This window comes from Ptychodera flava, chromosome 4, assembly GCF_041260155.1.
Source record: "Ptychodera flava strain L36383 chromosome 4, AS_Pfla_20210202, whole genome shotgun sequence".
Classification (NCBI taxonomy): Eukaryota; Metazoa; Hemichordata; class Enteropneusta; family Ptychoderidae; genus Ptychodera; species Ptychodera flava.
The window spans coordinates 43,430,764-43,445,105 of NC_091931.1; positions in this window are offsets into that span (position 1 = coordinate 43,430,764).

Here is a 14,342-nt window from a genome sequence, read left to right on the forward strand (position 1 = left end):
TTATCAGTGAGGCCAATGTAAACCTCCGTATTGTCCCCGTTGATACCTTAGCCTTGTAAACCACGCCTATGATTTGACAGTTACCCTTCGATGGACATGTAGACTTGTTCCGGCAATAACAGTCAGCTTATCGATCTTTACGCTGATCTCCGGTGATTACCCTCTTATTATGCGCTTTGATTATACTAGCTGCATTCTTCATACAGCCGTAACTCACTTTAATGTGTTCCTATTGAAGATCTTGTGAAGTTTAGACCCTTTGGAAAATGTTTATATCGGCAAGAAATTTCTTCAACTTGTTGACAAACACTTCCCAAAGGAGTCTAAACTTCACAAGATCTTCAATTGGAACACTAGTGCTCTTCTGACATGAAAACAATGGCTCCTCTGAGCTACCTAGGATCAATGTTGATGACTAATTAGTGTCAGCCAACAATGGCCTTTATTGTTCAGGTTAGTCTGGTGTTTACAAACAGACGTACAACAGTAGTTAGTTTTATTCAACTTAGGGAACCCGTTACTCTAATATTGCTACTACATTATGTTAGATCTGTAAGGAAAAGGGTATTTATAACGGTGTTTAGACGTGGTGGCGGGATTGTAGTTATGGATACTACTAGTACTAGTGGGCGGGTTTTCTTGATCTCCTGACGCCAATTAATGCCCCTATGTTTCATCGTAAAAAGAAAGACCAACAAAATGCATTTTAGCGTTCATAAATTGAACAGTTTTTAACTTTTGGAAGAAAGCGTTATTTCCGATTCATCCTCAATTTGAATTAATATTTCGCGGTCGCTTTCGTTTACGATACTTTATGGCAACTGATCTTGTGACGTACGCTTATTTTTAGTTTAACACAATAAGTCTTTTCGAAAAATATACTATTATTATGACTATTATCGATTATATAATTCTTTATTGAATTATTATTATAACATTAACGTCATCCTGAAGCAGAGGAAAGGCACCTTAAACTGTAGATCAAATAAATATGCAGCACACATAAACTGACCCTAGCCTAAAAAGTATCACTTCTTTTGTTTCGCGGTTCATAGCGGACTTATTTGATCGGAATAGAGAGAGTTGAATTACGACAATATCTATCAGCCATCCAAATACCCTTGTATTCGCTCGTATCATCCGACATAACAGCCGAGAAGTCGAAGATCGGATCGAAAGAGTGATTTCGATAATATTCAGTTTCACATGAATCCACATTAGTTTGAACTGTACGTCTGTCGGACGGTGCAGCAAATCCTGCGCGTCTGTGCTCTGTTTGACACTTGTGATTTCATCAGTTTATTTATTTATTTGTTCAATCGGGTTCGGATGACTAACAGGAGTAAATTCCCAGTAAAAGGCTGGGCGGAACACAGAAAATACACACATTGTCAATTGCATACAGTTTGTGGCCACACCACTTGTCCATTATTGCCAAATAGTTTAACAAAGAGGCAATCTTTACGACTGTCGCAGGACGAACATTTACATCTGCAGTGTCAAGTGGACATTGCAATCCACAACGAAACAGAGAAGGAAAAGTGGCATCCACCTTCCTCTTGTTGACTTGATAAAGTGAAAGAGTTCATACATGAAGCAAATAGATGAGTGGGCGAATCGCGTGACTTTTACTTCTACCCTTTGGCGCAATTGCCATGACAACTGACGCAGCGATTCGATGTGAGTGTAACCTAGAGCGTTGGGATATTTTCCAGTGAATAATAATCAGGTTAATGCCCTTTTCTCATGAACGCAGGGAAGTTTTATAACATGACAGAGGATAACGGACACTTGGGGTTGGCCTCCTTATACCGTAAACGGGGGGGGGGGGTAGGGTAGGGTAGGGGAGGGGGTGCGAATTGAGGTGGTCAGTAATCGTGGGTGAAGCTACATCCTGTTACGCCCACAATTATTAAGCATGGACCAGGAACTCGACAGTGTCGTGCATAACCGGAAGAGATGGGAAATTTTAATTTCTTGATATTTCAATTCAACGAGCACAACATCTGTGTACAAGGTGACGGCAATAGCGTTGGTTGTTTCTCGAGTAGTCAAGCGATTAATACAATTATCTTCAATGTCAACGCTCAACTATCAAGCTGGTTATCATGTCATAGAGAGCATCGACAACTTAATTCACTGACCGGTTCATAGAGCGACATCAACGTCAGTCTTAACTTAGACAGTCTCGCAAAGTTTTAAATTCATACAACACGACTCTTTATTACTGTTAGGCTAACTGCAACGCCCTCCGTGTGACAAGCTATATTTTTTCGACTCGAAGACAGCGATATCGGCCTGTCTTTCTCGAAATGGCTATTCGGTTATTCAGCATTTATTCAGAAGTGTTGCGATTGATTAAAGTTGCATGTGACCTGACAGAAAATTTGCATTCGAGTAGTCTTAGCATTGTCAATGGCGTAGAAATCAAAGTTAATTGTCTACCGTATTGGCTCAAGTGTATCCGCTAATTATCTGGAAACAAGAGGAAATCTCAATCATTGAACGCCGAAGTTAAACATCACCTAATAAAGATAAGATGATCAACATCTATTGACGTATGGACGTGGGAAATGAGAAAACTGTTCAGTTTACAGAGGTGTTTGGTTTATAGAGGTTCCTTAAACATGGCATTCTATGTAGAAGGGACTAGAAAATGTGTTCGGTATAGACAGTTTTCCAGTTTAGACAGGGTTCGGTTTAGACAGGTTTCACTGTATATACTAAACTGTGAAAGCTTATTTGATATGCAAATTATAAATTAGTTGACATGAAAATGCGAAATGACTTTCAATATTGTTATAACCTGGTATAGTCATCAATGTACATAGCATGTTTTGCCAACTTTGATCAAATAAATCCCAGTAGGCATATATAGCTTGAAGGACTTGACCAAAGGCAATTACACGTGCTATATTAAGTGATGATACAATTAAGGTACTCAAAGAAATTAATTGTTTTTATTTCAGCTAATTACATATTTGAATATTTAATGACCTTTAGAATTGATCTGTGGTGAATATCGTTCATTATGTTGATCATAACACTTTCAATGAAGTCGCAATCATGTAGCAAAGGTTCAAATTTGCACATAAATACAATATATAATAAAACACGTTACCATTTTCAGTTCATATCTGGTCAACTGTATAAGTTTGGCTCTAATCATCCAATAAGCTTTTTTAATCGTTTCTGTTTGGCTCTAATCATCCAATAAGCTTTTTTAATCGTTTCTTCTCGGTGGAAACCGTCGATAAGTAGGGACAGGCCAACGCTATACATGGAGAGAGAATACAGAGTCAGAAAAAACGAAAGAAAACAAAACCTCATACCACTTTGACAAAAAAAGCAAAACCAAACCGGATGAATGGAGCATTTCCTAAGATTAAAAAATAATATAATTTGCGGTGACGTCATATATGTATACATTGATATGAGTTTACTTTTGTAAACTCATATCAAACTCCTTGCGATAGCTACAAAATTTGTAATACTAATTCTCTCCATATTCTTCTTTTGTGTGAAATATGAGGGGAAGGGACGTCCTCCTGCTGAATACTAGAAGGAGCCTAGGACATGGGTAAACATACCGAGAAAAAATATTTGACGGAAAAAGTGAGCTTTTGAACGAGATCACCTTTGCCATCATCAATCGAAAGTCATTAGATGTTGATAGTTTCACTGATAATTAGACTGGCGATCAATTTAAAAGTCAGCAAATACGCCTCGCAACGTTGAGAAAGATGACTCTATTTGTCGAGCTCTGAGATATTTCCTTCCTCGCATATTAACCCGTTTTGAAATATAGCCAATTTGATGGAAATGGAGTGAAGTAACCTGCACAGTCTGTTATCGTCTCTTCGAGGGACAATAACTCTCCATCATTTGTCAAATCGTGTACTTAACATCACATATAGGATCCCTGTCGTCTGAAACGCGCCTTCTTACAGTTGAAAGAGCAACGGGCGTCTTGATAAGGTGCATTCTGTCTTTGTGTTGACTTGTATCTGATTGGTGGAATTGACAACTTTGACAGTGTTAGCTCTAGATGTAGCAAGAACATTCTCGGGAGTTTATTCTCAATTTACAAGGAGAATTTTAACGTCCTAAAGCCAGGTTGCAGTTGATCACACACTCCTTGCACTGGGTAATTCTATACACCAGGTTATTAACGTACGATTTCTAGTGTATCTTCTCTCAATATGGCGAGCGGAATGATAGGTAGAACCGAGCGGCAAGATAGGAAGAAACGTAGACCGTAAAACATCTCGGCACAGTCACTTTACATATAGACACAAGGATATACCACAGGGTTTCACACAAAACTTTAAAGATGGATCTCAACAATAATTATATTCGGCATCGCTTGTTAAACTAGTGATATTGATATCGTACGTGTTTTGATGAATGCACGCTTCAGAAAAAGCTAATCAACGATCGTTAAGTAGGAGAAGGCTGATGAAATCATTAATGACTTCGAAAAAAGATTAAAATGCGCCAAAATGTTCCACAACGTTGGTTTGAAGATTATTGAGAAACTTCAATTCATTTATGTAAAAGGTCAGAAGAATCGATTTTTGACAGAGTGTCAAAATTGTTCAACCTTTTGTTTCTAGTACGCGCATTGATAGAATTATTAATCTTTCCCCTGAGATTTACATGTTGCTTAATTAAAAGGGGTATAAAGAGAACTACTTTTCTGTTCTCTATTGTAAATAACAAAGTACACATATATCTGGAGGGGTGGGTGCAGCATGATTTATGTATGTGTCAATATCCATTGAGAGTTGCAGACGAGAGAGAGCCAATTAAGAAGTTTAAAAAGCAGCAACTTCATTTCAGATCATCTGAAACACAATGCAATGATTAGCAAATGAAAGTCAACAAATATTTGATCATGCTAGGAGTGCCATGTTTCCATGTTTCCAATGACACGATATATATTTCATGGTTGGCTTGGCCAACCTTTTCACATGTCGTGACATCACGTAGGAGGCGTGCACCCTTAATTCACATTGATGAGTCTAATTACTTTTGCTTCGAGGAAGTCTGTGCGACAGCAAAAAAAAAAGACATTTTAAAGACCAGTTTGCCAAGGTTGACCTGGGCATCGATCACCAGAACTGACAGTTGAAATTCGAGGAGAAACGCCCGGGCAACTGGCGACGTCTTAGCCAAGCCTGGATTTGTATTTGTGATCTCAGCATGAAACGGTTATTAAGGGAAGGGAAGTGCTTGTGCTAATGTTACATGGTAATCCAGGGTGATTAAAATGCTACCTTACGTCCCAGACACACACGGGAAAAACTTTTGAAATGTTATGTCTCGGAACGAAATCACCATCGTGCGTCATATCAGTGTTATAAAAGGAGCATTATTTTTTCTCTCTCTCGGTGTCTTGTCATCCACCTCGAAGAAAAAATGTGTCGTGATTGTATTGTTGACGTCATTAGATCATTGAGCACAAGTTCTCTGTCGTGCGAAGGATTCCTATAAACTTAATATTTCCATCCGTTGCGTGCGTTCAGCTTGTTAGGAAATCTCCAGCTACGTGAACACGACCAGGAGAACACTTCGTTATCTTCAGATTTATTAGACCTTCATTTAATTACCCTTCCTTTTGCAGAGATTCTCACTGCTCTTCTTTCCATTTTTCATTCGACAGTACAGATGTATTTTGCAGCCCTCTACAGACCACCATCGCATGCTTTCTTTCTGATCGGAACCTTCGCTGACATTTTCCCAAAAGATTCCCATAATACAAACCCGCTGGTATATTTCACAACTCTCGTGTAAAATGACTCGGAGCATAGGGATAAACGTTCTGCGCATGCGGTAGGTGCAAAGGTTGAATAATTTAGTTGTTCAAACGCGCCTGATTAAACTTGTTTTCTTACAAATGACATAAAAATTAGATTTCTACAAACAATTCATCTTGTTTCAACGTTGAAGAAGATCGCTTTCAATTTTCTGGAAAGATCGCTGAATTTCGACAAAGTGTCGAATATTTCATACTTTTGCAGTTTGCAGTCCCCTGACTGATAAAAGTCCCCTTCCGTTTTGTGATTAAATTAGCTTTTAGCTGCCGTTTCCTTTGGCATTTTTTGACATAATACATTATCTTTTCAATATTCCATACTCTTAAGTGAGTGATCGTGTTGAACAAGCAGGTCGATTGTGAGTTGGGCGAGCCAAATAACCAATTTTTGGAAAGAGTTCACCAATGTAAAATGCATTTTCACCTGCAAATATGGGCACAATGCTCTGAAACAAGGTTAAATAGCTCATTCACTCGGTCTCTATAAAACTACTCTTATTGACGTAGAAAATGTCAATCTCTCCATGACTTTTTAATCGACAGCAAATTGATTTTTTATCGCCCACTAGAGCAAGCTTCCGACCTTTGTTCGACATGTTTTGTCGGAAATCCCTAAAGTTGGTAAAACTTTAACGATTTCCAATTATTAAAACAAAAGACAAACGAAATAGTTATTACATTACAACGCATGGGCATAAAAAGGTAATCATAGGCAATAGCGATGTAACAATTGCTACCAGAGGTTTGGCTCATAATACGAGGTTAAATGACGTTTTCATGTTTTTGTGTACGTGTCGTTTCCGTGTTCAGATTGTACACTCTGACTTGAGCGTCTTCGTGCGTAGATGAACCTTGGTACAACAACATACCTGACGTCATACTCCATTCGTGGGTGCCCAACAAGTTAGCTTTTTGCGTCGATAGAAAAGTTTTATGCGCTGTAAGATCGCATGATGAACTACTTGAATTTATTTTAGGGTCAAAAAAGTCAAACTATTGTACTCACTTGTGATAGCATGGCAAGCATACGTGTAGTTCCAATGGGCGGGTATCCTGAATTCGCCGGAGTTTCACGACGAGAAAATGCGAGATCTTACCTTTGATAGCGTGCGTGAAGTTTGAGTAAAATTGCAGCATACAGATCCCTTTTCCTTGCCCGCAGAGTGCCTTCATTCCTACAACAGTCACTTTTTTCTCAGAACCCACCGCGAGGATATGAATCGAAAATGGAAATTAAAGCTGATGCTTTAGATGTATTGGAAATAACTTTTAAGAGGGAGCAACGCCGCCTAGAGGTGTAAGCTCTCTCGTTTTCCGGTGTATCAGTATGAAGAAAGGGCGAAGTAGCAATTCAACGGTCTAGCTTCATATTAGATGGTTGCCGAGTGTTTCTGATTCCTGCACGGTCGTAGACACTGCGGGTCAACCAGGTGAAAATGTTGCAAAACAAACGGTTAGTGTTTGATATATAAGCAAGTCCGCCATAGCTGTTACAACTAAATACAACCGTAAAATTCAACGGGACACGACGTCAAAATGTTGAAAGTTTACACGAAATGTTTACGCCCTTTTCTTATAAGCAAATCAATTGATTTCACTTATATGCACTGAATTGGGTTCCGTTACGTGGTTAATAGTACCTTTACACATGGTAAATCCTTAATGGGTGTGGCACGCCTTCAAACCCCCCCCCCCCGGGTCATAACATAAGCTCCCCTTCAAGACATGGGTACCATTGGGGTATCGGACTACAAATAATAAGTAATCGACATCATAACATAGATTCGCGCGCATGATATGTCATACCTGAAAACATGAATGCGAAATGTCTCGGTGAAGATATACATTGCGTTATTCTTGACATTCAATTAAGATAAAGCTGAGGGGGTTTTCAGCGGAAACACAACGACAGAAATGTAGCGAAGACAGGAAATAATGCCACATACTAAATAAAAGCGTTAAAACAGGGACGAACCTCAAATTAATTCCGCCAAGATTTCATTCCGCATCTCATTAAAAGGTGCAAAATCTTGTTGTTTCAAGAGTCTACCGTAGAAGTATTAAAGGAGAGCGTTGATGACCCCGTTTAAACTGGGCCACGAATATAATTTAGTCAGGCAAAAACATGACTGTAATTTCCAACTTCATTATCGACACGGTCTGTAAGTAAATTCATTTTGGCACGATCAAATAACGCTTCAGCGAGATATGCGTTTGCGTGCGCTGACATTGAACAAGTGTTGTCACTATGGCAACGCACCTGTGTGAACGCCATATTATGTATCAATCTTAAGAATTTTCACTACAGATGAAAAATGATTTGGAAAGGCGGGAGATATTACTAGAAACTCCGAAGTACCATAAATTTCCAATCAAAATTGGTTTACTTTAATCATAAAATTGGTTTACTTTAATCATAAAGGCTATGCCCCCGGCGTGCAACATGGGAGGTATTTCTACAGCCCTACGGTTAGTCTTATTTTCCCTTTCAAATTACGAATAATGCGTTCCTATGCAGCCTATTAAAATCGGACTTGCCCCAATCACAGTCCCCGTAAAGGTATCGGTGATTAATTCAACGAGGCGGTATTGAAATACATAATATGTGATAACGCGGAACTTTACTGATATTAAAAATAGACAGAGAACAAAGTGATGGAGGACAAAACGCTTCTAGCGAACGTCAGCCACAAAATGACAACGATTCTAATGGCGAGAATATCATTTTCCTTGAATTAAGCTATTCAATTTGTGGTGAAATTGTAGGCACAACTGGCCTTTGAATGCGCTTCCTGAATATTCATATCATAGCAACGTCAAGTGGGAACTCCCTTGTATGAGGCAAAGTGCAATGGTAGAATCGTTTTCTGTCTTTCACTTCACCGTCAAGGTCGAAGAATGGAGACTTTTATAAGGGTCCTAAATCATATTTTTCACATCGTGCCAAAAGTAAACGCTTTTGACCCATGGCCTTTTCTTCACCGATCATTGTTTGATTGAAAGTCAGTGCCCATGCAGGACGAATCACGACAGTGTCTTTGGTTAATAATGTTGGTTATTTGCGAAATTCATGAAGAAAGGGCACGTGGCAACTGCGCATACAACAATTCCAACCTCTATTTTCTTTAAGAAAACTTGTGGCATCACTGCAGTCCGTCGCACGAATGTATCGTGATTAATAATATCAGTCTAGCTGGGTCGCCAACAGCGAGCGTCTAATCACGGCATCTCTGTTTGAGGCTTTATGTCAGTCAGACCTGAACATTATAACTACATGGATGTCGGTAATTTACCGGGCTAACACAAATCAATAACGTTATTCGCGATCGCTCCCAGGGTCAGAGTACAGGCACTACGATGAGTCAATGCGCGCCTTGATGCATGAGATCGCCTTCTACGTCACAAACTTAGCCCCTCTCCCCACCCAAGCTAGAATGTGAAGAGGTCCTGAAACACAGTGACTATGTCGGGCTGGGGTACTAAACAATCCACACCTGGAGGTCAAGGTACTCGAATGAAAAACATATTTGATCGCAGATACATAAAAACCCAACCCTTTATTACTCAGTACTGCATGAACTTCCCGTAATCCCATGGTCCAAGTACGCGTGCGTCGCGGCCGGATTCAAAACTGACAAGGTCCTGGCCTACTATACTGTGCCATAAATACTAATGTATACTACCTTCTGAGGGCCTTTCCTTGACGGCCTTTTTCGGTCTGACTTTTGTCGCTAGCAATCGAATTTTGTTGATTTACCGAATGTAATTTTTCAATCAGTTTAAACTTAAGGTAGTATGCACCTCGAAAGTAAAAGACTTAAACTTTTGCTCTAACTTTCCTCAAGTGCCTAGGGATCTCTCAATCATTCTCTTTCAAAATCAAGAATAAAAATAGGGGGTCACCTTGCAAATTTTTGTACTAGAAAAACAAATTACCCAAGATTTACCGATATTAGAAATTCAGAATGGCCGCCATCCCTGTGTTAACTCTATGGAGAAAAATGAAAATTTTCGAATTTCGAAAAACTAAGCCGGTTAAAAGTTTTCTTTCACCAAGAGCTTTAAAATGAACCCCCACATGTGGTATATCAGAAGAGAATTGTAAAAGTTTGAGAGTTCGAATGTCTGTCCCCGAGGTGCGTTCTACCTTAATTATGCTGGATACTCGAATACCTGCTATCCGCGTGATTCCAAGAAGTGTTTTCCCATGAAGACTCAATTCCTTGAATAAATTGGAACATTGTCAACGTGTTTGGAACCGTGCTATGGTATTGCATGAATAGCGTCATTTCCGGCGGGGATTCTGCATATTTCTGACGTCATGAATTGCTTCGTTGTCCTAAGTTTGAAGCCACACAACATTAACATACAGACATTTTCAAATGACCGCGAAAAATCTCAGTTGGCCTACACTTGGGTAAGCGCCATCACAGCCAATTACGCTCGCTTTGCTGGCAGATTTTTAACATCGAGAAGTATTAAGCAATACTAATTACACAAATAAAAAATTATAAGCTGGGTGGTCTTTTTCTTTGTATGTCTTCGTACATTGTCAGTTATCGGACAGAAATCTCATTATCAGAACAAAGTGGTCAACCAGATGCATTAGGGAAATGTCGCTCAGAAATCTCAGAAATTACGTTGGTGTTTTATTGCATAAAATGGAGTATTTAGACTAACCCAATAAACATTGAAAGGTTCTAATGAAAAACAAACACAAAGTGCGTCAAGTGATGACCAAGAGTTTAATAATTGGGCCCGTAACTCGCGGAGGCACTCCCGAGAGGGCGCCCTTTCCGAAACAGCACCGCTCGATTCTCGTCGACCACCTGTTGAGCGGAGCCTGCATTTTTCACAGAATTCGCACATTTTGTGTAATCATTCCTGGGAGTAATGGCTATCCTTTGGCAATATTTGAGTCTTGACAGAAGACTATTATGTCTTGAAATACGTGGACTGAATCTTCAACGACTTGATGAAAACGTCGCTAAATTACAGATTTGGGGAAATTGATGTATAGGTGGGACAACAAATGCAGCAATAAAACGCTTCTGAAAATTTGTCTTCCTTTTGCCAAATAGAATGTTTTTATGAAAAAATAATACGAAACCTATAGAGAACTCGCATATGAAATCTCTATAACTGGTATCATATAAACCAGTACATGTCATGTACGCCTATATGTACCATCGTACAACACCGAGATACACTTTCATGGACAATTAACCTGAAGTCGGCCACTTGTCAGCAGGCCGTGATCATAATCTTTCAAATTCCGTGCAAAAGGGTGCGAGATGGTCACTATATGCACCTTCCGAGAAGACAGGCGCAAGACACTTCTGCAGAAGTGCTATATGAGCGATTAATGTTGCGAATTTATCTTGTCGTCGTTCGGCCGTATTTCGCTTAATTCTTTCAATTTCCAAACCTACTGAAACTTTCTTGACGACCGTCACTTGTCCTTCCGTCTATTATTCTTTCGTAACTCAATAGGACAGCTTGATCTCACAAATACTTCCTTCGACTGTATGTGAGTAATTCTTATTTGTTAAAGATGGTATTAATTGAAGGTTTCAACATATGAAGGTCAGCGGTGGTATGACGTCCCTTGTGACGATCACAGCGAGGTTACCATGACGTCAGGCCACCACAGTTCAAAGTCTTCCAGTTTCACAGGTCGACGCGAGGGCCTCTTCGCCGATGATTTGTGTCAGTTATGGGCCGGGGGACACTAAGGGTTAGAGACTTATTGCAGTTGGAACGGTTTGCTCAAGAAACGAAAGGAAATTTGATGAAATTGAGCGTGCTGATATTAAAGCGCAAGTATGTTGGTTTTATTTTAAAATCAATAGAGGCGAATAATATTATAATGAAAATATATCGAACTCATCCCTATATTTTTAATTTCTCGCATTTAATAAGCGGGAGGCCGACTTAGGCGAATAAGGGTTCATGTCAGCTAGATGTCTACTAGATTTTAAATCTGTTATCTATGAGTTGTTTTTAATTTATCAAGTGTTAACGGCAAGCAGTTTCCATGGAAAACGTTGCATTCACAAATATCGCATTATAGCATTCTAGTGTTTTTTAAATAAATTCACCACCCTGTAATAACTTGGTTTTCACAGCTCCCCACATTTATTCAGCAAGCCTGTTCTCTTTCCCTCTCTCTCACGGATGTGTTAGACTTATTGAATCTAATCAACTCCTCACCTTGCCGCTAAGCTGTCTTTACATTGTCGTTTTCTCCGAACGCATGCGTTCTTTTCAAAAATCATTTCGATAACAAGAGCGCCCTCATCTCACAGTGTTAAGTAAACCGACTTTTATCGTAACGGTTAGAAACTAGCATTGTTGTGTGCATTATTGGCAATGTTATACCGGTCCGAATGACACACGCTCATCAACTTGAACTTGTCACACTCAAAGAGACTTTTGGCACGAAATGGACTTCATGCTGCCTTGTTCGGCAAAAATGTAGAATAAACAACCCCGGCACATCTATCTTTCACACTGGATCGCTGATTCCGTATCTGTATATCCATGCTATATAGCCCTGCGTGCCAGCTTTCGAAATTTCAAAATTACGGCTTCCAAACCTGAAATCTACGTCATTTCAACAGGAACTGACGTAAGTCGTTGATTCACCAAGTGGATTCAGTTCGTTGCCTAGTAACGCTGAAGTTGCCGAGAAAGTACGCGTCGCATTCCATTTTTCCATTATTTGTATTAGTTTTTCACTTCCTAGCAACGTGGATTTCAAGGTTCTGTCGTTATCCTTTCCGTTTTCCTAGAAATTTATTGTTTTTTGATAATATTTAAGCCACTACGGTAATAAACTTAAAGAGACCGAATGATTTTTTTCTCGTTGTAACTCACTTTCCTTTGTTTTACTTGATAAATAAATAAATAATACCTACACTAGGTACGTACGTTCATCTATCTATCCGTACAAACACTCATACTATCATGCATCATACCTACATACACACATGATACATACATTTATACTATCGTCCTATTTCTATCTTGCCGCCCTCTCAAAAATACTGGAAAGACATGTCCACAATGCATTTTTGGGTACTTTTCTACTGCTAATTTGCTTTTTGACACGCAATCTGGCTTCAGAAAGAACTACTCCTGTCAAACGGCATTAATCCGTTTAACTGATGAAATTTTGAAAAATATTGATCATGGGTTTCTTAATGGCGTGATTCTACTTGACCTGTCCAAGGCCTTTGACCTTATTGATCATGACCTTTTATTGAAAAAGCTATCTTTGTACGGATTGTCTGAATGTACTGTTAACTGGTTTAACTCGTATCTGACAAATCGCCAGCAAGTTGTTGACTACATGGGTAGTATTTCTGTTAGACATGATGTTACAGTAGGCGTTCCACAAGGCTCAATTTTAGGCCCTCTTTTATTCATGATTTTTATGAACGACATGTCTTTATTTGTTGATTCTTCTACCTTACATATGTATGCAGATGACCAAACAATGTTAGCAAAGGGTAAATGCATTAGTGATGTTAACGATGCAATACGAAAAGATATCACTCCTATTTCAAATTGGATTACTACGAATCATGCGAATTAATGCCAGAAAATCAAAATGCCTTCTGATTACAACCCATTGTAAGCGCAGTCGTTTAAATGATACTCACAGTTCATTATCTGTACAGGTTGCTGACACTTTTATTCCTCAAGTACAATGTGGTGGAATTTTAGGGGTAACACTTGATGACACGTTATCATGGAACGTCCATATAGATAGTTTATGCAAAAAACTTAGTCAACGAATTGGTTTACTGCGCAGATTACGTCGATATATCCCTTTTGATCGTCGCATTATCTTATATCATGGACTCATACAGAGTATTTAGATAGTATTTTAGATTATTGCTGTGTTGTTTGGGGTAATGCAACGGCAAATAATCTTGACAAAGTTTATGTTCTTCAAAAACGGGCGTTACGCACACTTCTTGAGTTATCAACTGATTTTCCCTCAAATGCTTAATTTTCTACATTCAATTTTATGTCGATTAGACAAAGAATTTTTTATTTCATGGCACTTTTAAGTTTCAAATGTATGAATGGTTATGCTCCACAATATTTATCTAATTTATTTACTCCACAAAGTAATGTTCATGATTATTTTACACGCTCTACTGCACGTGAGAATTGTCATGTACCAAGATGTGTTTAGGCACTGGACAACGTAGTTTTCAGTGCCACGAAAGTTTGGAATTCATTACCGAGTGAAGTGAAAAATTTGACCAGTCTGTACACTTTCAAATGTAAACTGAAAGAATATGTTAAAAGAAATGTTCCTCTTTAATATACCTTTGTTTCTTGTATGACTGATGTATTTTTTCCTTTTTCGAAAATTGTATGAGCCCCGATGAAAATTACTATTTCAGTAACTCGGCCGCTCAGTAAAAGTGTAAATAAAAATAAATACATTCATAGTACATACATACATACTAGATACATACATACATACATACATACATACATACAT